Here is a 24,046-nt window from a genome sequence, read left to right as displayed (position 1 = left end):
CCTCTTCAGAAAGCAAAATCTTTCTCACAAGGCTTAGCCTGGCTGCAGGAGTATGCCTGTAGTCTCGGATACCCACCACGGTGAGGCCAAGTTCCAGTTATCTGATCAAGAAGCACTAGTGCCTCATGCCTGTAATCTTAGCTACTCAGGAGGCTAAGATCTGAGGATCACTGTTTGAAGCCAGGCTGGGCAGCAAAGTCCATGATATTATTAAACACTAAAAAGTCAGAAGGGGAGCTGTGGCTCAAGTGGCAGAGCCCAAGCCTTGAGCACTAAAGGCTCAGGGACAGTGCTTAATCCCGGAGGTCAAGCCCCAGGACACACTCAAGCTCTCTCTCTCTCTCTCTCTCTCTCTCTTTCTCTCTCTCTCTCTCTCTCTCTCTCTCTCTCTCTCTCTCTCACACACACACACACACACACACACACACACACACAGGCAGCTGCCAAAACAAGAAATGAACACCTGCTCCCCATCTACCCCCCATCCACCAATCACTTTCAGGGAGATATGCCTGCCTTAATAGGAGAGGGTTGGAGGTCACTATCCTGGATGCTCTGTCTGTAAAACCATGGAGACAGGCGGCAGCAGGTGCAGGCTTCCTGCAGGCCAGGTCAGGGGGGCCTGAGGGGAGTGTCTGAGAACATGCTCCCCAGCTTCAGGGTGTCGTGGGGACTCCTGAGCTCAATGCTGAGTGAAGACCGCCTCTGATAATTCCTTCCTGCCCTAAAGTAGCAGGAATCCCAAGAGGCAAGAGAAGTTTTATCTTTAAACTGGTGGGAAGGGCCCTTCCTGGTTGTGAGGAGCTGATTTATTCTAGAACGTAGGAGGGTTGCTTGCTTCTAATTTTCACTCGGCCCACCTCGGGCAGGGGAGTTCTTGGCTCTTATCAGCCACCTGGCCCAGCAGGAAGCCCTATTCCTTGCCCCTCTCCTGCAAAGGGTATTGACTGACATGCAGGAGTCCAGCAGTGCTAATGTTGGAAGAGGCCAATAGCTTCTGATTGCACCCATCACTGCTGGCTTAGGCTAGTGCACTGGGAAGTGTGTGTGTGTGTGTGTGTGTGTGTGTGTGTGTGTGTATGCATGTGTGTATGGTGAGACACAAGCTGCTCTGAAATGCCAAGCACTCCTCTGCTTCTACAGATATTATCTGTGTTCGTAACCTCTTAAGGATGTCCTAAAATGGTACTCCAGCCTCACTTCCTCTTCAAATCTCAATCTAAATCTCTGCACGTGAAAAGCAGAGAGGGCGAGCCTGCAGCCTGGTGAGGGAAACCCCCTCCCCAGAACTGAAACCAAGGTTGGCTCAGTGCAACAAGGAGAACACGCCGGGGTCGAAGCTAACCACACCGCCGAATGCAGAATTTGCTGCAGCCATTGCCAGCCAAGACTGAAGATACTTAACAGTGGAGCCTGGAATCCTGAGCTTTGGCAAACCTAGGAGTTTTTAGGTGGAAAGGTAGAAAAGGGGAACTGCAGAAAGAGAAAGTGATAGACTCAAAGGCAATCCAAACAAAGGTACTTTTTCAACTTCAGAAATGTTTTACCCTCACTGGGGGATCTTCTTGGTCATTGGACCACCCTGGCAAATGCCACAATAATAATGCAATTAAAACCTAATAGATTGGACAAAGAAATGTTAAAAATTGGCAGCTTTCCAGAGAACCCGCCAGGCTGCAAACTACTCAGGACTCAAAACTGCTAATTCCAAAGAAAGTTAATTAGCATTTTGTTCATAAAGGAGCAGTCTTTAAGGTTTGTGGAATGGCTTTTGTGACTCATTCATTAAGAGTGAGAGTAACTCGCCAGATATCCTGGTGGCCCTGCGGCTTGATATTTGTACCAAATCATTGGACTTTTCTCCCAGGGGCTGTTTTTAATCCCCCACCTTCTTCTCACCTGTATGCCTTTGAAAGCAACAAACACACAAAAGGGGTGTGGGGGGGGGGGGAGGCTAAAATCTCAAATTAGCCTTTGGAGAGATGGCAGGATGAAGAAATAAGATACCCAAAGAAGAATGCTTTAAAGGCGCTCTTAGAAATGTGGCATTTTCTCACCAGTAGCATGAAGCTTTGTGTGCTAACTCCAAAGGGGACAGCTTTCCCAATCGGCACCCCTGAAATATTACACCAGACTTTACAATCTTGGGGGAATAAATGGGAAGAGGTCTTTCCTCATCTTCTTTCCAGCCCTCGCCCCAAGAACAATGAGTAGGGCAGGTGGGCGATTGCAGCAGGAGCTGCTCAGCATTCCAATGCCCCAGCCCGACCAGATGACGTGTGGAATACCAGGAGGGCAGAGTCCAGCTGCCTGGTGTGGCTGCAGCCCCTTGGGGCACCCAGGCTTCCAAGGACACTGACTTGGGGAAGGAGAGGAAGATGTGCCAAGGAGCTGTAACAAGACAACACCAAGAACATGCTCTGAGCAGAGATAGTTACCTCATCTGCTCAGACAATTCACAGGGATGCATGGATGTGTGTGTGTCGTGTGTGTGCATGCGTGCAAAATTGTAAACAGATCTGCAGAAAAACTCCATAATTTAAAAAAAAAAACCCAACAACCCCCAAAACCTTCAAGATGTGAACTTTGCACCATAAAGATGGTTCCTCTCTGAGCATTCCTTCTTGTCTTGCCTGGACCTTGTTCAAGTTACGTGTTGGAGATCCAACACTTGGGATTAAAACGAAATTAATTAAGTAAATAAATAAATACCAATATACTATGAAAAGTTTACAACAGTCTGGTCAAGAATTGCCCATCATTTAGACTTTTAAAAAGATTAAACTCTGTCTCTAGCCTTTGGGTAGTGCTTGAATGTTTTTAGGAAGCAAACATGAACGCCCACTTTGAAAACCGCCCTTTTTGTTGGGATTGTCACAATGGTAGCTCTGGTGATGGGGTGACCTGTGTGGATTTGGCTTCACTGCCAGCAGCTGATCTGCTACAACTGTGGGACCCACTGGTCCTCCAGGACCACCCAGAAGCAGAAAGTGAAAGTGTGGCTGGTTTCACTTGCTGAGAACATACCACACAACCCAGGCAGACCTGCCAGGAAGCCGAACTCAGTCCTCTATTGGTTTCTTCCTACTACCTGCTGCTCAATGACTTTCTCTTTTCTTTTGAAGTAAAGTAAAAGTGATTTCGTGGCCTCAGGGCAACATTTGAACACTTTAAGCATTAAAGAACCGGGCTCTTGTGGGACCTGTATTTTCTTTTCTAATTGCATAAATCAACCTGACTGATGAAAGTATTTATCAAGTCATCACAGAGCTCTTCCTCATGCGTGGTTTGAAAAGCTAAAGAAAACATTCATATTTGAAAAAAAAATATGTCCCAACTATATCTAAGAAGTAGACTTTGCAGCCGCTGGCTACCTTCCCTGTGCTAACATTGACTTGAATTTTGACAACACTCTGGGACTGTTTTTCTAGGTAATCGTCACCCAGCTACTGTTACTGAAGTATTCCCTGGTGTTTTCAAAGGGTTTGTAATAAAACCACACACACACAAAAAAGTGCTCCACACAATACTGCACCTTCCAGATAATTTATCACTCTATGAATTCCTTTACATTTACTTCTACACTTCATACTTTATCCTAGATTTTTTTATTATTTTTATAGTACTGAGAAAAAAGCAAGCAGATCCTTCACTCTTCAAAAATTGTTCCTCAACTAAGCAAAAGGAAAGAATGTACATATCACCCGATCTGGAAGAAATAGTTTCATTGTTAATGTTCGTAGAGTTCCTAAGCTTTGTAGATTAGAATGATGTTCGTCATTGTGAAGGTTAAAAAGTGTACTGTGAAATTTATGTAGTTACTTAATCTCAATAAAGGAAAAAATTGTTCTTCAAAACACAAAGGTGTAATGCAAAATAATATTTATCAAAATGAACTCCAGGAAATGGAAACAAGAGGGTTTTTCTTTGTTGCTGTTGTTGTTTTTACTTTTTGTCTCATTTGTTCATTTATCTGTCTTTGAGAGTGTTAAGGGGAAGCACAGAAATGGAGGGACTAAGGGTGAACGAATGTGGTATTCACTAGACACTATGTTGAAAATGTACTACACAACTTGTGGGTGGGGATAGTAGGAGAAAATTGGGAGAGAGCAAGAAAAGGAGTGATATTGTCCAAAAGGAAATGTACTCAGTACCTGACTTATGTAACTGTAACCCTGTTGTACATCACCTTTCTAATAATTTTTTTAAAAAATTGTTCTTCAAATGGGAAAGAATGAAAAACCAGAGCCCACAACAATCATCTCGAGATTCCACAGTGTGAGATCAGCTAACAAGTCACATTCTCCGAAAGCCACTGATCGACCACTGTCACAAAACAACATGACAAACTACCTCTCATCTGCCAGCCCAGAGAGTGGAACAAACTTTGCCTGTAGCTCATCCAGGAGGAGTGAAAGGACTTAGCACTGTAGCCTATGTGCCCCCACCAACTTGTGCTCAGCAACAAGGAATCTAGAGCTACTTCAGGCTTCGGAAGAACATGCAGGAGCGAGGTCAGATCATGTGTTACTCTATCTAGGAAGAGGTGACTGGATTTGAACTTGGGAAAATGGCTCCAAATACTCCATAGTCACACAGTGTTACACACACATACACACACACACACACACTGCAAAACTAATGCATACCAGTAACTAGCAATAGTATCTTTATCTAGAACAGATGAATTAGGAAAAAAACCAACACAAACACATAGGAAATATAATATCTACAGTATCCAAAATTCAACTTAAAAAAACAACACTGACATTCATAACATACTGAGAAAATGAAACAAAACAAAGCAAAAGGTGGCAAATAAAGATAGCTAGCCATCTAACCTAGTATTTGGGTTTTCAAAAAACCTCTTTCTACATATTTTAACATATGCACATTTTTACTGGTTTTTTTTTAAGTTTAAGAGCAGTGTGCATATATGCAGAATGTATCAACTGTACTGGTCAATGCTACAATCCCTTTCAGATCTAGCTAAGCGATCAAAGATTGCATTTTGCATTAGAGGAAGTGAAGTTCCCCTGCTGGGCTCTGGGTTTTAGTACAGGACACTCGTACATTGCCAGGACGGTAGGCATGCAACCCAGAAAAACTAAAGCAGGTAATCTGACAGCCAGAAGAGAAGTACCCACGTCACACACACCCTCCAGCTGTGCACGTCCCTTACCTACAGCTTGTTCACCCAGCCCTGATCAGGGTGCTGACCAGACCAGGAGAGGGTTGAAGACAGATGACTTTCAGCACATACAAGCCGAGTATTGCAAAAGCTTTCCTCCACCCGTGTGCTAGTAGCTCACAGTTAGTCTCCGGCAGCCCTGCTCTCTGGCTGAAAACATCTCATTAGACTAATGCATTCAGCACAGGCAGAACACTCGATTTACCATAGCTACAGCAATGAATTTCCATTACGATGACAGCTTCAACCACATCATGTCCGGAAAACCAGCCAACCACTGGCTTTAAAGAACACACACATTTTACATGCAGAAAATGAGGCCTCTGTGTGTACGTGCGTGTGCGTGTGTGTGTGTGTGTGTATGTGTGTGTTTCCTTCCTCTTAGCTGACGGACTAAGCGAAATGTGCTGTGTAGCTTTTTGTCGACATGAGCTGCAAGGTAATGACACTTGTGCTCCTTTGGTAGTTAGTCCTTGTAATAACCTGAATTATGTCACAATTGTCAGAATGGGTGTTTCCAACATTTCAGTTTGCATTACTCCTCCTCTGTTGCCATAGAAACCAGACTGTAACATCATCTCTTTGTCCCAGCCCTGCAGCAGTGAGGACCAACACCAGACTTAGAAGACAGAGGTGATCTGACAAAGCAAATGGTTCACTCTGGACAAAAAGGAGGAGAGAGAGAAACAGACAGACAGACAGATAGACAGAGAAGACAGACAAATGGGGGGGGGGCAAGGTTCCTGTAGCATCTTTGTTTAGGTTGCTGTTTGTTGACCAAAGGATTGTGCCTATGCAAACAAGCACCCATGGTTGTACCTACTAACTGCAACTGCCTACACTCACATGTACAGGTCGTTAGCACTGCTCCCTGCCTGTGGTTCAGGTCTGTGTGTGCCTATGTAAGTGTTTCTACCCACTTGAATGGGTTTGGGACGGGGGGCGGGGGGAGAGGGGGCTGCGGTGCTGGGATGGGCCTCAGGCAGGAAAATGACAACATCGCTGCTCTTCATGGTAACTCAGTTCTCACTGGTGGGGGACCTTTCACTCCTTTGTCTTGTAAAGTAGAGCAAGGCCCCCCTATGGCCATTTCTGTGACTCCATGATATTGGGATGTTCCCTATTATTTCCTACTACGTGAAACATCTCTTCTACAAATACGCCAAGCAGACTCCGGGATGGGCAGCAAGCATCACTGGACTGAACCGGCCCTGGCCACAACTTGGCCAGTTACTAAGAATGGAAAAGGCTAGTTGTTTGTGTTTACATTTGGATTTTTTTAAATAACTTTGTTTTAATTTGGTCATTGAAAAATTGATTTCATTGCAGCAGGGGTGGGGGTGGGAGGGAGTGAAGAAGGAGAAAAGATGTACTTGAAACCACAGAAAATTTCCTTCTCACAGTTCTGGAGGCTGGAAAGACATGGTCAAGGTGGCTGTTGAAATGTTTCAGGTTACAAAATAATATACAGAATGGGATCTTACTTTGAAAAAAACAATGATGTATAAAATACGGGAAATGTGTTCATAGCAATGATTCCTTGCTGGTAGAATTACTAAGAGAATTTTTCCTTGTTATATCCACAACGAAAAATTGCTGATTCTATCCATAAGCCTGAAGTCTCAAATTTCACCACGGAAATTAAAACAAGACATCTGTGTGTGTAGTGGGCGTGGCTTACATCCAAACTGCGTCAGCCAGACTGTGTCACCCACGCTCCTCCACTTTGTGCTCCACCATCAGGGATAGTCCAGGCCCCGTGCAGGTTACAGAACAGTGATCACACACACATGCACACGCAGGGACCGGCTTCCTGTCCTTCCCCACCCAGACCCTCCCATGACAAGAGAGTCAACAACTCAGAGGTGATACACTCCAGTCTTACTTTTAGTAAAACCATTTGCTTGAAGACATAGGGAGTTGGTGATGGAATAAAATGAAAATCACTCTCATCAAAGAAAAGATGACTTGTCCAAATGCTCCTGGCCCCAACGATCTTTATGGCTATGGATCTGTGAGCCTGGCTGGAAGGCAGGGATCTCTATTGTAGAGATGTTTGTCTCAAGGCAAGGCAGTTTGTGGGAGTGCAGCCCAGAGACCTCACTCCAGGGAGTGACAGGTAACGAGGCAGAATAACAAGGACATGGCCATACCCGCTCTTGTCCTTGCCTACAAGACTATAAATTCCAAGACCAAACAGATGTTTGTTCTGCAGTGTATCATCAGGAGATAGTGTAGTGACTCCTCTGTGGTAGAGAATCAGTGAATAATTATTACCAAATAAATTTTTTTAAGCAAAAGTGAAAACAGAGTTTACGGTGGGTGTGCTGATTTTTTTTGGGGGGGTGGGGGGTCGGCTGTGGGGCTTGAATGCAGCGTCTGGGAGCTATGTCTGAGCTTTTCTGTTCAAGGTTATCACTCTACCACTTTGAGCCTCAGCCCCACATCCGGATTTCTGGGAGTACATTGGAAAAAAAGAGTCTTAGGGGCATTCTTGCCCCACCTGGCTTTGCCCCAGAATTCTCTGATCGCAACCTCCTGAATAGCTAAGATTACAGATGTGAGGCACCAGTGCCCAGCTGGGCATTGCTGACCTTACCCCATGTCACTTGATATCACCCACCCCAAACACATACAAGGAAAGAAAAAAATTAGACACCTACAATTAGGCATCTATCAGGAAAAAAGAAAGACCATATTTTGGGAGTGTGTCAAAACAGAGGCTTGCTACTATGTAGCCCAAACAGACCTGGAACTTGATATCTTCTTGCCTCAGCCTCCCTAGGACTGTGATTAGAGGTGTGTACTACCATGCCCAGCCAATGCCATTATTTGATACATTTGAAAGGAGGCTTCTCTTTACTATTTCTCTTGTCCATTGACTGCTAGAACAACCCATTCCTGGGACCCCTTCTGCTTTGAGTTGTGTTTCTCTGAAGATCCATAAAGGTGACCTCCAAGCACTCTGGGTTATTTGCTAAGTTTTCCTTTTACTCCTAAGCTGCTCCCTTACGTTAGATATGAGAAACAAACCTTGAGGTGTTGAGACACTTCTAGAACTGGAAAATGCTAAGAGTCAGCCTAACCTCTTGCCTGTTCCCAAGAGCCTGAAAGATAGATGGCAAATAAAATAACACGTGATCAGCTAATTAAAATAAAAATTAAATTTAAAAAAACCTGGAACTGGTGGTGGCTCATGCCTATAATCCTAGCTACTCAGGAGATAAAGATCTGAGGATCCAGGTTCAAAAGCGAGCCCAGGCTGGAAAATCTGTGAGACTCATACCTCCAATTAAACACCAGGAAACCAGATGTGTCTTTATGGCTCAAAGTGGTAGACCACTAGCTTTGAGCAAAAGACTTCAGGGACAGTGCCCAGACCCTGAATTCAAACCCCACAACCAACAACAAAAATACTGCTCCTAGGCTGCAATAGGGAGGTGGGGGAAGAGAGAGGGAGAGGGAGGGAGAGGGAGAAGGAGAGGGAGAGAGAGAAGAAGGAGGAGAAGGAGATGAAGGAGAGAGAAACAACAGACACTATGGCAGACTCCACATTGTTTAACATCTCATTTGAAAATAGCTTTTGGAGAGATGCTTCCATTTCTAGAATAAATCCATTGAGCACTGAGGCTCCATCTCCCTTTGTTTGAGGAAACATTCCCCAGACCACACCCTTAGTTACCAAAAGCCAGCCTGCCACCCTCATCCTGAGAGCAAAACTTGAACCTGAATGCAGATGGCGCAGTCTGAAAAGTTTTGTTCTCTTTAATAAAAGGCAACTGTGAGGTGGATGAAGAGCAACTGGTTCTTACAGACAACCACCTCAAAGGTGGACCATGTCTTTCCTGGGCCCCTGGGTGGTAGCTGACCCGAGAGTTGAGGTCTTGGGAAAGAAGGTGAAAGGAAACAATAAAAGCGTCCAACTTGTCTTAAAAGTAAGGGGCATTCATGGTTGTAGAGTCTAGAGAGTTTTAGGCAACGCTGATGTCACCAAAGATGGAGTCTAAATATCTGTAAGCTTGGTTTTCCTCGTGGTGTCAATATGGCTGCCACCTGCTCCCCCATTCCCATCCTGGCAAGGGGTAGGTAGAAGCTTCTTTGCACAGCTTCGAAGAAGCATCAAGCAAGCCTTTTTGTAGACCGCCTGCTGACATCTCATCATCTCATTGGTTGGAATTGGGCCACGCCCCATCCTTGAACCAATGACTGCCATCCAGGTTATGTAGAAGAAGAGAGAGAAAAGAGAAGAAAGAGGAAGGGAGGGAGGGAGCCATGTGGGCAGGTACTGCAGCCGGTATTAGCAGGATGTCTAGCGGAGCCTCGTCTTAGACAGGAAGGCGTGTTCCAGAGGAAGGCATGGCTGTTGGTACTCTCATGGTGACTTGTCTGAGATGACTGACACTTGCCCAATAAAGTGCTTGATTCTAGGATTGACCAGCCTGGCAGCGGCCAGTCGGGCCGTGCCCAGCACCCTTGAGATTGCTGTGTGTTGGGGAACCTGATCTGTAATGCCAGGCCTGGTCTGAAAAGAAGCAGTGAAAGTCCTGTCACTTGCATCTGGTGGAAGCACAGATAGATTTTGAGAAAATTCCTGAGAGTCTAGAACGGAGTGGCGTTGACCAAGAAGCATTGTATTGATAAACGGCTTTGCGGAACGGCCTGTCCTTTGTACAGTTAAAGACAATTCTTTTAAATGAGAGGAGACAGCCAGGGAGGAGCAGATGGAGTTGACAAGGGGCTCCGTCCAGCTTGGGGCTTTGGGGGCCTCCGCGGCCTGCAGCCGACTTGCTTGCTTTGGGCAGTCACTGGTCATGGCAGTATGTGAGAGTGGAGAATCAACAATAAAACCCAGAAATTTGGGGGAGGGGAAAACAAACTCCCTAGGGAACAATGTCTCGCTTCCCCCTGTTCGTGGGAAAAGGGTTCAATCTACATTTATACTCTCTGAACACTAGTGTTCCCTTATGAATACCAAAACCTGAAAAATCAAAGGAGAACTTAACCAGAAATGTACACATCTTTATGGGACAGTGATCCTCCTATCTCTGCCTCCTGCACAGCAGGGATTGCAGAAATTTTATTTTATTTTTTATTTTTTATTTTTTGGCCAGTCCTGGGGCTTGGACTCTGGGCCTGAGCACTGTCCCTGGCTTCTTTTTGCTCAAGGCTAGCACTCTGCCACTTGAGCCACAGCGCCACTTCTGGCCATTTTCTGTATATGTGGTGCTGGGGAATTGAACCCAGGGCCTCATGTATACGAGGCAAGTGCTCTTGCCACTAGGCCATATCCCCAGCCCGACTGCAGAAATTTTAAGCAGCAAAAATAACATTGGGGCAAGAAGAAGGAAAGTGGATAAAAGCACCAAGATTGTAGCAGCTGTGACGCAAATGGGCAAAAGACGGGCCTGAGAAGTGTGGCCTTTGATTCTGAAGGGGAGAGGGATTACAGGCGAGAGGCCAGAACAAGGGGGTTGTCCCGCCCAGCTCTGTGGGGCTGGCTGGTGACCACTTCTTCATGGAACAGGCTTATTCTGTCTCCAGCACCGCCGAAGAGGAAGGCACCAGACTGAAAATGAAATTCAGAAGAGGTCCCACAGCAACCCGCCCCTGCAGGCTGCCAGACTGCTTGCATGAGGGACTCTCCAGGATTCCCTTGGGGGCCCACGACCAGCCACGAGAAATACCTACACTGACAGTGGGACACATGATGTCAGGTCAGGGACCCAGCGAGATGGCCCGGTGACCATGTCAGAGAACGTCTAGTCACAACCTAAGGGCTTCACTATGTCCGAGCCTCCAGCACTGAAGACAGAGGTCTAAAATCAACCGAGAAGAAGAACCCGGAGAACACAGGCAGACATCAGAGAGGGAACATTCTGACTAATTCTGACTACGTTATGACTAATATCCCGGGATTCCTAATATTCTATGTCACATTAATAACATGAGAAATGGCTTGCTACATTTAAAGGGACATTGAAATATAAATCAGAGTCTTTGGAACTGAAAAGAAGAGGACAGAAGTATATGCTTTAATGGAAGAATCCGAAGATAGTGCTGAAAACTAAAGAATAGAAGACCCTAGATCAGGTCAGGTGGCCGAAGGCAAGTCAGAACTCCCGAGGAGTCCGCAGAGGTAAGACGCCTGCTTCTCCCGCCCGGGCATGCTTGCTTTTGATGGCTCCTTGTGGGGAACAGGGGCTTCCAGCACCCCAGTCTGCCATTTTGCCAAGTGTGTGAATCGGATGCCGTTGCTCTCCTCTGCAGCGCTGGGCCGGGCTGAGGGACCCGGGGCAGAACCTGCAGCGCAGAGAGAGGCTCAGGCTCCACACCCCACGGGGAGCTTCCCCCTCACCCAGCCACAGGCCAGACCCCCAGAGAACTGCACCTCAGCTGCCACACCATCCGCACCCCACACCGAAGTTCCAATGGATACTGTGGCTCCCACCGCATCACAAGACCCACGAGCTTTCCAACCCAGGGCAACCAAAGCCAGCAGCCAGTCTCCCCGTCCTGGCTTCGGGAAGCACACGGGACTGTCACCTCCTGGGAGGGAGGAAGGGACAGCTCTCTCCTGGGTAATTTTTTTTTTTTTTTGCCAGTCCTGGGCCTTGGACTCAGGGCCTGAGCACTGTCCCTGGCTTCTTCCCGCTCAAGGCTAGCACTCTGCCACTTGAGCCACAGCGCCGCTTCTGGCCACTTTCTGTATATGTGGTGCTGGGGAATCGAACTCAGGGCTTCATGTATACGAGGCAAGCACTCTTGCCACTAGGCCACATTCCCAGACCTCTCCTGGGTAATTTTTTAAATGTTTTTTTATTGTTATTATAAAGGTGATGTACAGAAGAGTTACAGTTACGCAGTCAGGCAATGAGTACATTTCTTTTGGGACAGTGTCACCCCCTCCTTCTTTCTCTCCCATTTTTCCCTCCCGTCCCCACCCCAAGTTGTGTAGTTCATGTTCAGCATAGTGTCCCGAGAGTACCACTGCTGCCTTTGTTTACCCTTTGCCCCTCCATTTCTGTACCTCCTTTACCCTTCCAAAGATGGGTAAACAAACAAGATAAAAAGTAAAGAAAACTTAAAATCTCGTTTCCTTTTCCTAAAGTCCATTTCAATAAACATTATTTTATATGCTCAGATGCATATTGCAATTGTACCTTTTGAACTTTTTTTGTTTTGTCCTAGTCCTAGAGCTTGAACTCGGGGCCTGGGCACTGTCCCCGAGCTTCTTTCGCTCAAGGCTAGCACTCTGCCACTCCTGGCTTTTTTGGTAGGTTAGTCGAGGTAAGATTCTCACAGACTTTCCAGGCAGGCTTCAAACCGCAGTGTTCAGAGCTCAGCCTCCTGAGCAGCTGGGAAGACAGGCGTGAGCCACGGGCACCTGGGCCGCTACTGGTCACTTTGGATTCCCTGGATGTGGTGAGTCTTCAACAGGCAAAGACATCCACCAATCCATACTCTAATTTCCTTAAAACATAGTGAAATGTAATCATGAATTCAAATAAAAATATAAGCCTATAGACCTAACTGTTGTTTTTACTCTTAATAAAAAATTTCCATGACCTTGCACATTTGTTGTGAAAATAGTTAATTATTATTCTTTAGCTGGATATGGGATTTTTTTTTCTTGGACTTAATGAATAATGTAGACTCAGTCAGTGCCTGTTATCTTCAAGGCACTCAAGAAATTTATTGACACGGTACCTGCTAGGCAAGCGCTTTCACTGACCACACCCATTGTAACTAGAACCCTCCCCTAGCAATCCTCACTCCCTGCCCTTCTTCCCTTAGACTTTTCCCCTTTGCACTCATCACCATCTAACATATACCCATTTCCCTGATTTGCCTCTTATTTTCTGTCTGCCTACAGCAGGAAGAAAGCTCTGTGCTGGCACACACGTTGGTCTGTTTAGTAAGCTGAGCCTAAGCCAGTGCCTGGCACTCCCAGGGCTCCCATTGCCTGTTAGTTGAGTAAATAACTGGCAGACTTTGTGCATGTTTGCCCGCCTAGGTAAAAGCATGCCTGGTTCTCAGGATCAATGAGCATCAAGTACACCAGCTGGCTCACAAGAGCTTCTGTTATCATGGTCCAACTGCTGTTCTCACGGTCACATTTAAAAGCAATCTCAGACCAGAACCCGGTAGTAACTTCAAGGAACTCTGTACTGGGTCTCTGGGCCCCTCAGGAAGGCAATCACGCTAACTCATAGAATGAACACACCGGTTCCTGATTGAATTCGTTGCTCTCCTCTGTGATCTTGGTAATGACTCCTATGGATTGGACCCCCAGATGCCACACCCCCACTGTGACACCCCCCCGTTACGTCATGCCATACAGGTAAAGGATTACCAGGCATGGCCGATGCCCAGGTAAAAAGGTGGATTGACAGTTGTTGCCTTTCCCATAGGTCTAGGTTCTTTCCCTTTTCATTCCAAAGTGGTCTCAAGTTGTAAATAACCCAAGTTGCACTGACAGCTGTTACCTGTCAGGCAGTGGGCCAGGGGCCTGGGCAAGTGCAGGTGAGTGACAAATGAGCCATCTCAGAGTAACAGAGAGCAGCAGAAGCACTCTTCCGGCTGAGCACAGCAGTCACAGTGCCCCAAGTCACATTCTGACTCTGACATGTATCCATTAACTCTTGGCAGGTTACTCACCTGTGTGTACGTCAGGTCCCACATATACAGAAGGCAGGTGTAAATGGATTAGTTGCATCAGGCACGACATTGCATGCCTGTAATCTCAGCACTCCAGAGACTGAAACAGGAGAATCATGAGTTCAAGGCCACCTGAGGTTATATGTCAAGTTCTGGGCCAGCTTGGACAATATAGTATGTTTGGTTTAAAAAAAATAAATCAATAAAATTAAGAACTGGGGTATGGCTCACGTTACAGAATGTCTGCCTAGCAAGCACAATACCCTGAGCCAAAACCCCAGTCCTGGAAAAGAAACCCTTTTTTTTTTTAAAGAACATTAGTCATATGGGTTACATAAATGGATATATTTGAAATGCTTAGACAAGACCTGATGTGCCAAAACTACTCAATAAATGCCAGCTTAAACAATGATACAGCCAGGCACTGGTGGCTCACGCCTGTCATCCTAGCTACTCAACAGGCTGAGATCTAAGAATCACGGTAAGAAGCCAGCCTGGGCAGGAAAGAACATGAGACTCTCCTTTCTTTTGTTGGTTGTGGGGCTTGAACCCAGGGCCTGTGCATGGTCCCTGAGCTTTTTTGTGCTCAAGGTTAGCGGTCTACTACTTGAGCCACAGCGCCACTTCTGGTTTCTGAGTGATTAATTGGAGATGAGTCTCACAGGGACTTCTCGGCCCAGCTGTCTTTGAACCATAAACTGAGATCCCTAGATGTCAGCCTCTTGAATAGCTAGGATTACAGGTGTGAGCCACAGGGCCAGGCTATATGAGACTCTTTAAAAAAAAAATTATTTCTTTACTGTCAAAGTGATGTACAGAGGGGTTACAGTTTCATATGTAAGGTAGTGTGCCCATTTCTTATCCAACTTGTTACCTCCTCCCTCATTTCCCTCACCTTCCCCCTCCCCATTTTCCTCCCTCCTATGAGTTGTACAGTTGGTTTCCACCACACAGTTTTGTAAGTATTTCTGTTGCATTGGTTTGTCTTTTGTTGTTGTTGTTTGTTTTTTGAGCTGCCCTCCTCAGATCTCAGCCTCCTGAGTGGTAGCTAGGATTACAGGTGTGAGTCATCAGCACCTGGTCCTCCTCTCTTCTGTCCTCATAGTTCTTTGTTCTTTCTCTCACTTTGAGACTAGGTCTAGGTCTTTGCTGTCTTTGAATTCCTGGGCTTGAGTTTCACTTAAGGCCTCATATTCTTCTAATTCTTCTTCTTCTTCTTCTTCTTCTTCTTCTTCTTCTTCTTCTTCTTCTTCTTCTTCTTCTTTTTTTTTTTTGCCAGTCCTGGGCCTTGGACTCAGGGCCTGAGCACTGTCCCTGGCTTCTTTTTGTTCAAGGCTAGCACTCTGCCACTTGAGCCACAGAGCCACATCTGGCTTTTTCTATACATGTGGTGCTGAGAAATTGAACCCAGGGCTTCATGCATGCAAGGCAAGCACTTTACCACTAGGCCATATTCCCAGTCCCCATTGGTTTGTCTTTTATCCTTTGTCTCGGCATTTTGATATCCCCTTCCCTTCCCTAGTTCCAATACTTGTATATACAATATCCAGGGCACCAAAATCAGTTACAGTGGTATCAAGGGTAAAACCATGGGGAAGAAAGACACACACACAAAAAAAGGGCATAATTTACATGGTATGTTGAAAATAACAATGATAAACCACTTATCTTGAATTAACTACCCAAAAAAGCTGAAAGTGTGATTCTAACTCAAGTGATAGAACACTAGCCTTGAGCAAAAAAAGCTAAGTGACAGTGCTCAGGCCCTGCATTCAATTCTTAGGACCAGTACCAAAAAAAGAATGATAACCTATGCGGACTCAAGTATTCACACAGTCAGTGTAAAGGAGGATTCCTATGGAGGAAGACCATAAAGGCATAACTTACCAAACATTTACAACGCTATTCATGGAAACAAACTCCAGGGGCTGGAAACATGGTTTTTGTTGTTGGTGGTGGTGGTAGTGGTGTTTGTTTTTGCTTTTTTTTCTTCCTTCTGGTACATTAAAAGGGAGGGAAGAAGGGTGAACAAATGCAGTCGTGCTATTCAATAAACACTATGTGGCAAATGACCTGCACGTCTTGTGGGCAGGGATGGGAGGAGTAGACGTGGGAAAGCAAAGGATGGGGTGACATTGTCCTCCCCCCAAATATACACACATACATATATATACACACACACATACATATAAATTCATTACCTGACTTATAAAATGGTAGCCCCTCTGTACAACTCCTTAATAATAATAATAAAATTATTTTCAAATGATACACGTAGTATATGACATTCTTAAAACATGGATGGCATGACATCTAGTTTTCACAGGGTGAACCAAGTATGTGTCTACTTTTTTTTAAAAGGCTAAATGTAAGAGAATAAATGGAAAATAAATAGTAATAGAAAGATAAATAGTAATAAATAAATAGAAAAGCACTTAGAATGAAATGTAAATCACAACACAAATAAATGAAATGGTGGGAAACAAACATGAATGAGCATAAGGGAGAGGAGAAGAAACATAGACAACAGAAAGAAAGTGGGAGGGAGAGAAGGGAGGTAAGATTTAGGGGGAGAAGTCCCAGAAAGGAGGGAGGACAGGAGGGAGGGAGGGAGGGAGGGAGGGACAGGCATGGACTCTCATGTGCAGCAGTGATAAAACAATCCACCCCACAACTCATTTACATTAAACACACCAAGGAGAAACTGTTAATGTGCCTCCAACTGAGCAGGAGCTGGTGGCTAAGTAGTTTGTGAAGACAGTGAAAGGAGTGTCTCGCAGAAAGGCCTTGCTCGGCGGCGCCTGTGACCCCGGGCTGGATTAATGCTTCCTTACTTGGCCAAGTGACTTTAGTTTGAAGTGCAGGATTCAATTCCCTTCCTGAACATTCACCTCTGGAGCCCCAAGCTGCAGTTCCATGGTGCGGGGGGGGGGGGGGGGTGCAGTTTCTTACTGCCAGTAGTTCTGCATCTCATTTGTCCATGCGGCAACTCGCATGGCTCTAGCACTCATTACATACTGTAGAAGACTGAAAAATTGTATTATCAACATAGTGGCACAAAGGACCTCCCTGTGGCAAAATAAAGAGAGTCCCGGGAAATTCAACGTAGGACTCCAAACATCTGTCCTGATGCATCAACACTGGAGGTTGGAGACCCGCTGGGGACTGGGGGAGGGGATGGCCAACTGCTGGGGCCCTGGAGATTGCAAAGTGATTGACAGGGCTCCTCAGTCTCCCTAAAGCCCACGGAGGAACGGGGTTCTCTCATTTGCATGGTGCTCTGCTACTATGAGGATATTGAAATACGTGGCTAATGAGGTGAATTTGAATCTCTTCAGTCACTCTCCTCCATACAAATAGGCCAGGGGCTTCTTAGGGTCTTTAGTTTTCAATTGTGTGTGACAGACACGCATGGCTCTGTGTGCATTACAGCTTTATCATCTGAGCAAAGAATAGAAAGCGAGAAGGCAGTTTTGTGAGTCCCAGATTATTATGTACACATCAGCCATGTGTTATTAAATGCTTTGAATGCCTGACTCTTGTTGATCTTTTCTGGACCAGCGCCCGGCTCCCCATTGCCATCAAGGGCCATTCATATGTGTGGGGTGAATCTCGGGGAGGATGTTCTACTGAAGATCAGCCCCCATCTCCAGTAGAAGAAAAGTGGGCTGCTGCTTTGGGGAGAGAAGGTTCCCCAAGGAGGGGAAAGCCCTCATTGGGGCTCAGTGTCTCTTCCCTGAGTTCTAGCCCCAGGACTGGTATGGGGGCGGGGAGACAGAAAGAGACCAATCATCCTCCTAAGTCCAGATAACACAGCTGAGTTGCCCCCAACATCTGGTCACCCAGTTCTGGAGGCAAAATGGAGCCTGACGTTGGATATCCCCAAGGGGAACCCAGTAGAGCACCTTCGCCCACTGGCTCCTATGGGTAATGAGCATTAGGTAGCCTCGGCCTAGCCCCTTGGTGATGTGGAAAGTTCATCTTTTCAAATAATATAAAATTTGTAAGAAAGACGCATGTAAATTGCTACAGTAAAGCAAACCTCTTCCTCACACCAGGAAATGATGGTTCTTGAGCTCTGCTTGCTAAGGTGAGGAGATGGAGGGGCTGGGTCTGTCCGTCATATTCCTGTGGTGATTTCACCCAGCCCCCGCCCCTCCCCACAGCACTGGGTGCAAACCAAGGGCAAGAGTTGCTCTAACCCCCTGCGTCCTCCTCCGCTCCAGGTATGTTAGGGCAGAGCCCATCCAAGCCAGCTTTGTGTCAACTGAGCTGGTTTGTCAACTTAGCTAAGCTAAGGTCTTTTGACTGTTGGTCAAATACTGATCTAAGTGTTACTGAAAGGGAATAAATGGGTAGACATTGAATCAAGCACATGCTCTTCCCAAGATAGGCCTCCTCCAATCAGAAGGAGCTTCTGTAGGTCTCCTCCAATCAGGTGAAGACTTTGAATGGAAAAAGATTGACCCCCTCCTGAGGAAGAGGGACTCCTGCCTCTGAGGCCTCAGATTGCAGGTCTCCTTCTCTGGGCTCCAGCATGCCAGCTTTTCCTGTAGACTCAGGCTGGCCACTAATCCACGGTCCCGTAAGCCAGTGTCTTAGAATACCTCCCACATATACACAGAGACACAGAGACAGGTAGATAGACAGGTTCTTATAGAGAGATGCATGTACGTACACGAAAAGACAGACACACTTTTATAGAATGGTGCATGTATTCACATACTATGTAAAAGGAGAGAGAAAATACATTCAGTATGATACACACATACGCACATATTCTCTTGTGTGTGTCTATAGATAAATGGGCAAAGAGATAAAAACAGATATAAGTAGATCTCTCATTTGGTTCCTTTTCTCTTTCCTTTCCTTTTCTTTCTCTTCTTTTTTTTTTTCTTTTTAAAATAAGCCTCTCACTGTGTAGCTTAGACTGGTGTCAAATCTGTGCTCCTCTCGCTCCTCAGTGCTGGGATTGCAGGTGTGTGCTCTCGCGGTCTGTTTCCATCCTCTCCCTCCTCGGTGCTGCGATTGCAGGTGTGTGCTCTCGCGGTCTGTTTCCATCCTCCCCCTCCTCAGTGCTGCGATTGCAGGTGTGTGCTCTCGCGGTCTGTTTCCATCCTCTCCCTCCTCAGTGCTGCGATTGCAGGTGTGTGCTCTCGCGGTCTGTTTCCATCCTCTCCCTCCTCAGTGCTGCGATTGCAGGTGTGTGCTCTCGCGGTCTGTTTCCATCCTCTCCCTCCTCAGTGCTGCGATTGCAGGTGTGTGCTCTCGCGGTCTGTTTCCATCCTCTCCCTCCTCAGTGCTGGGATTGCAGGTGTGTGCTCTCGAGGTCTGTTTCCCGATAGCCCTTAGTAAAGGTGAACCAGAGCTCCATGTCTGCCCTGCCCTCTCGCCTGCCTCAGCCACCCCCTTCTCCTGTCTTGTGAGGTTTCTTTTTTCTTTTTCTCTTTAGTGAATAATTTCTTTCTATGTGAAACACCCTGATGTTTCTCTCATCCTAAGTCAAAGAAACAAATAACACAAAACCCCGGATTCCATTGCTTCCCAGCTTCTACGCCCTTTGCAGTCTGCTTCTTCTAAGAGTTGCCTACTCTCATTCTCTTCTGGCCTATGGGGGAAAAGGAGTCAAACTAAGATTCTGTAGCTGAACAAGAGTCCTCCAAAATAAATACTCTTGCTCCCAGCAACCAGAGCCTCCCCCAAACCTCCTCTCCCCACACTCCGTACAAGGTAAACAATAACCTGACTTTATGGTCATCTTTTAAATTTTACCCTCTAGCTATGCTTCCCAAACACTGAACCTTAGCTTGACCTGTTTTTATGTTTGTTTTTGTTTTACCTTTACTAGTAGAATAATATGATTGTGTGGTTGGTTTCTTGCACAAGTGTTGCTGGTAAAGTTCACTCATGTTGACAGTTATAGCCTCATTGCATTTACTTTCCTTATTTATGGAATCTATATGATAAATTACCCGCCCCCCCCCCCCAAAAAAACAAACACAGAACTGCTTAAAACTAGCATTTACAAACTGGGTGCTGGTGGCTCACACTTATAATCCCAGCTACTCAGGAGGCAGAGATCCGAGGGTAGCAGTTCAAAGCCAGCCCAGGCAGAAAAGTCAGTGAGGCTCTTATCTCCAATGAACCACCAGAAGACTGGAAGTGGAGCTGAGGCTCAAAGTGGTAGAGCACTAGCCTCGAGCTAAAGACCTCAAGGACAGTGCCTGGTCTCTGAGTTCAGACCCCATCTCTCTCTCTCTCTCTCTCTCTCTCTCTCTCTCTCTCACACACACACACACACACACACACACACACACACACACACACACCCTAGCACACCCTCACACACCCGTATGTTCTAGTCTCGAATCTGGAGGGGCTTAGCTACAAATATGATTTTGGGTCCCTAGGGTTGAGTCAAACGCAAACTGTCCCCTGGGCTGTGGTCTCTGAGGGTTTAACCAGGAGCAAATTCAGCCCATGACTGGTCCCCAGAGACTTCAGTTGCTCCTGCCTGCCTCCCCAGAGGCCTGCTTTTGACAAACCGGCCCCTCCTTCCACAAGCCCAGGCAGCCTAAGGGAGGCTGAGTCTCAATGGTGGAAGTGGCAGTGTCACTTACAGCCTAATCCTGCCTGTGCACCACCTACCACCCAGTGAGGAGGCCTTGGCCCCTTAGCAGGGTGAGCACCAGGACAGGGCTCAGGGGCCAGCTCCGAGCCTGCCTGCCACAACCTTTCTGCAAACACAGAACCCTGTATTGATCCATTCTCTTCAGTTTCATGAGGGGGAGGAGGGTTGGTGTAGGCTTTGTTTGTTTGAGATAGGGACTTGCTATGTTGTAGCCCAGGCTGGCTTCAAACTCTCAATCTTCGTGCTACCAAAAGGGAACAGATTTCCACCTGGCCCTTAGGTAGAGAGTTCATGGTACTGTTGCAATTTTAGGACACATCAAGGTAAGGACCAAGAAAATGTATTAGTAAAGCAAAGCAAAGCAGAGAGAGATAGTATACAACCCAGACCTGGGGGTGGGCCCATCTGATAACAGGTGCAATGAGTGCTTTAACATTACAGGTATTTATGGTGCAAAGGTAGGCTGTGGTTTGGCTCAAATCCACCCTCAGGTAAGCGTCTCCCCTTTGATCTTACACCTGGTATGTTTAATCATTCCTGCTGTTACACTGTCTTATCAACTGGGCCCAGAGATTTCAAAGTTGTTCTGCTCATTAACTTTGGTCATTGTGACATAGACGTACAAACGTCCCTTCAAACAAAGCATGGGTTCTGCTCATGCTCCTTTCAAGAAAGATGTCCATCCTTAAGGATTTTTCTTTGTCCAGAGGAGTCCTTTCCCCCAAGAGTTCTCCTCCCACTTTCTAGGATAAGTGTTTTTACTTAAGTAACTCTTGCTTAGTTCCCAAAGCACACCAATTATAATTATTTGGGCAAGCAGACAAGGTCAGAAGGAAAGAGCTGTTCCATGTCCTTTTATTTTTCTTGTAACTAAATGTTGCAGCTTATGAGGGAGTGTACAACTTAGAAAAGAGTGCCTGTGTGCTTGTAATCAAGCTGTTCATTAAAATAATGTCTGAACTCCTGTCTTCTGTTCTGTTTCCCTGACCTATCTGCTCTACTCCGTCCTCTACCTCCAAAGTGCTAGCTTTACAAACACGCTCCACCACACCTGCCTTTCTGTCTGTGGTTGATAGGCATCTGAGTAGTGGCTCGCGCCTGCAATCCTAGCTACTCAGGAGGCTGAGATCTGAGGATCACGGTTCAGAGCCAGTCTGGGCAAGAAAGTCTGGGAGACTCTTATCTCCAATTAACCACCAGAAAACCGGAAGTTGTGCTGTGGCTCCAGTAGTAGGGCACTAGCCTCGGGCTGTCCTCAGGACAAGCTTTTCAGGGGGACCTACCTGTTTCCACGCCCATCAGGAAACAAATTTTGCTTGCTTCATGGCCTGGAATCTCTGTATTCCGCTGTCTTAAGCTTCAGCCCCTGGCGAGAGGGCTATGTGGTCACCGTGATGTCTTCTCACTGTTCCCTGATGGATAGTGAGCTTGATGAGCTTTTCAGGAATCTGTTGGCTATTCCCGAGGGTAGGAAAGCACTCAGATCCCCCTTCAGGAAAGGTCTCAGCTGCAGGGGATGGAGTAGTACCAGGTGGCCCAGGGCCCCACAGTCTGCCTCAATGCACACAACCATTTAGCCCAAGGTCATCTCTTCCTGGGGACCCAGCTTGGCTTGCAGGAAAGAGGTAAGGTCGCAGCCACGTCCACCTGCTATGGGATACACTGACCGTATTCACTCCTGAGGCACCTGTGGAGGCGCCCAGGCACGGTCCAAGGGCTTGCCCTCCTCTCCTTCCTAACAAGCTTCTCCAGTCATTCTAAGCCTCCTCACCACGCGTTCTGGAGAACACAGTCTGCAGCATGAAGGGAGCAAACAATCCCTCCCAAGCCCCCTCAGGACCATTGACCATTTCCTGTTGAATGTTCCTCCACTTCCTCCTCCTCTTCCTTCTCCACCCCCCCCCCACTCTCTCTCTTTCTCTTCCTCTTTCTATTTTGCGCCAATTCTGGGGCTTGAACTGAGGGCCTCCTACTCTGACTTGGCCTTTTGGCTCCAGGGTGGAGCGCTACCAATTGAGTCACACCTCTTCTTCTGGGGTTGTTTTTGTTGTTGGTTGTTTTGGGTTTTTTTCCTGGTTAATTGGTGGACTTTTCTGCCCAGGCTGGCTTTGTTTGAACTGCCATGCTCAGATCTCAGCAATTCTGGAGTAACTAGGATCATAGGCATGAGTCACCAGCGTCTGATCATCTTTTCTTCCTTCCCAGTTCACAGGGGCTCTGTTTAGTGTGCAGGCGAGTGCTTTGTCAATTATGTGGGTGGCAATCTTCTTCCACTGTGTAGCTGGCCTCATGTTTCTTTATTGTGTGTTTGAAGAACAGAAGACATTCATTTGGATATAATTCAATTTGTCAATTTTCTTTCCTTTTGGTTAATGCTTGTTATATTCCATTTTTAAAATCTTTTCTCAGCCTAAGGTCACGAATAAATTCTCCTATATTGTATTCTATATTATACTCTAAAGGCTTTTATATTTTTGCCTTTCCAGCTGAAATTTAGAAGCCACCTGGAGTGGATTGTGGAAAGCATGTTGGAAGAGCGCTTTAACCTTCCTTTCTGCAAATGGCCATGCTGCCATCCTGCCGCTGGACTGGAAAAACGCCTTTTACTCCCTGTCCTGCAGCATCCAGTCATTGTGTGTGTGACGCGTGAGTCTGAGCACAGCCGTGGCTGGTTGAGGGGTCCCCTTCCCTAGACGCGGCCTGTTCCTCAGCTCTATTCCCAATGCCACACCAATCCCCATTAATACCCCACAACTCATTTTCTTTCTTTCTTTTTCTGGTCGTGGGGCTTGAATTCTGAGCCTGAGCGCTGTCCTGAGCTCTTCAGCTCAAGGCTGGCGCTCTACCCCTTGAACCACAGCGCCACTTCTGGTTCTCTGGTGGTTAATCGGAGATGAGAGTCTCACAGACTTTTCTGCCTGGGCTGGCTTTGAACCTCAGTCCTCAGAGCTCAGCCTCCTGAGTGACTAGGATTATAGGCATGAGCCACCCGGTGCCCCACCTGACTCATTTTCTTACTTCAGCAAAATATATATAAAATTTGCCATCTTAACTATTTTGTACACTTCTGTTACATGAAATAATGCATACTGCACTGCACTAATAAAACCAATATCATCCATTCCCAGAACTTTCTTTCACCCAGTAAAACTGAAACTTTACACCCATTAAACAATAACTTCCCTGCAGAAAGGGAGGGAGGGCGAACAAATGCAATTATGCCATTCAGTATACACTATGTAGAAAATGATGTATGTAACTGTGGGCAAGGGATGGGGGGTGGGCGCTGAAGGAAAGCAAAGGAAGGGGTGACATTGTCCAGAATAAGAAATGCACTCATTGCCTCACTTGTGAACTGAAAGCCCCGCCGTACAACACCTTAACAATAAAATCATATATTAAAGAAAAACACCCAACAGCTCCTCCTCCCTCCTTCCCTCCCTCCCTCCAGCAGCCCGGCGCCACGCCTGCATTTGTGCCTCTGGTTTCGACTGTGCGCGTGTCACCTCAGTGGAGTCTTTTCCTGACTGGCTGATGTCACCTAGCATGATGCTAAGCCCGATGGG

This window comes from Perognathus longimembris, chromosome 9 (assembly GCF_023159225.1).
Source record: "Perognathus longimembris pacificus isolate PPM17 chromosome 9, ASM2315922v1, whole genome shotgun sequence".
NCBI lineage: Eukaryota > Metazoa > Chordata > Mammalia > Rodentia > Heteromyidae > Perognathus > Perognathus longimembris.
This window is presented reverse-complemented; position numbering follows the sequence as displayed.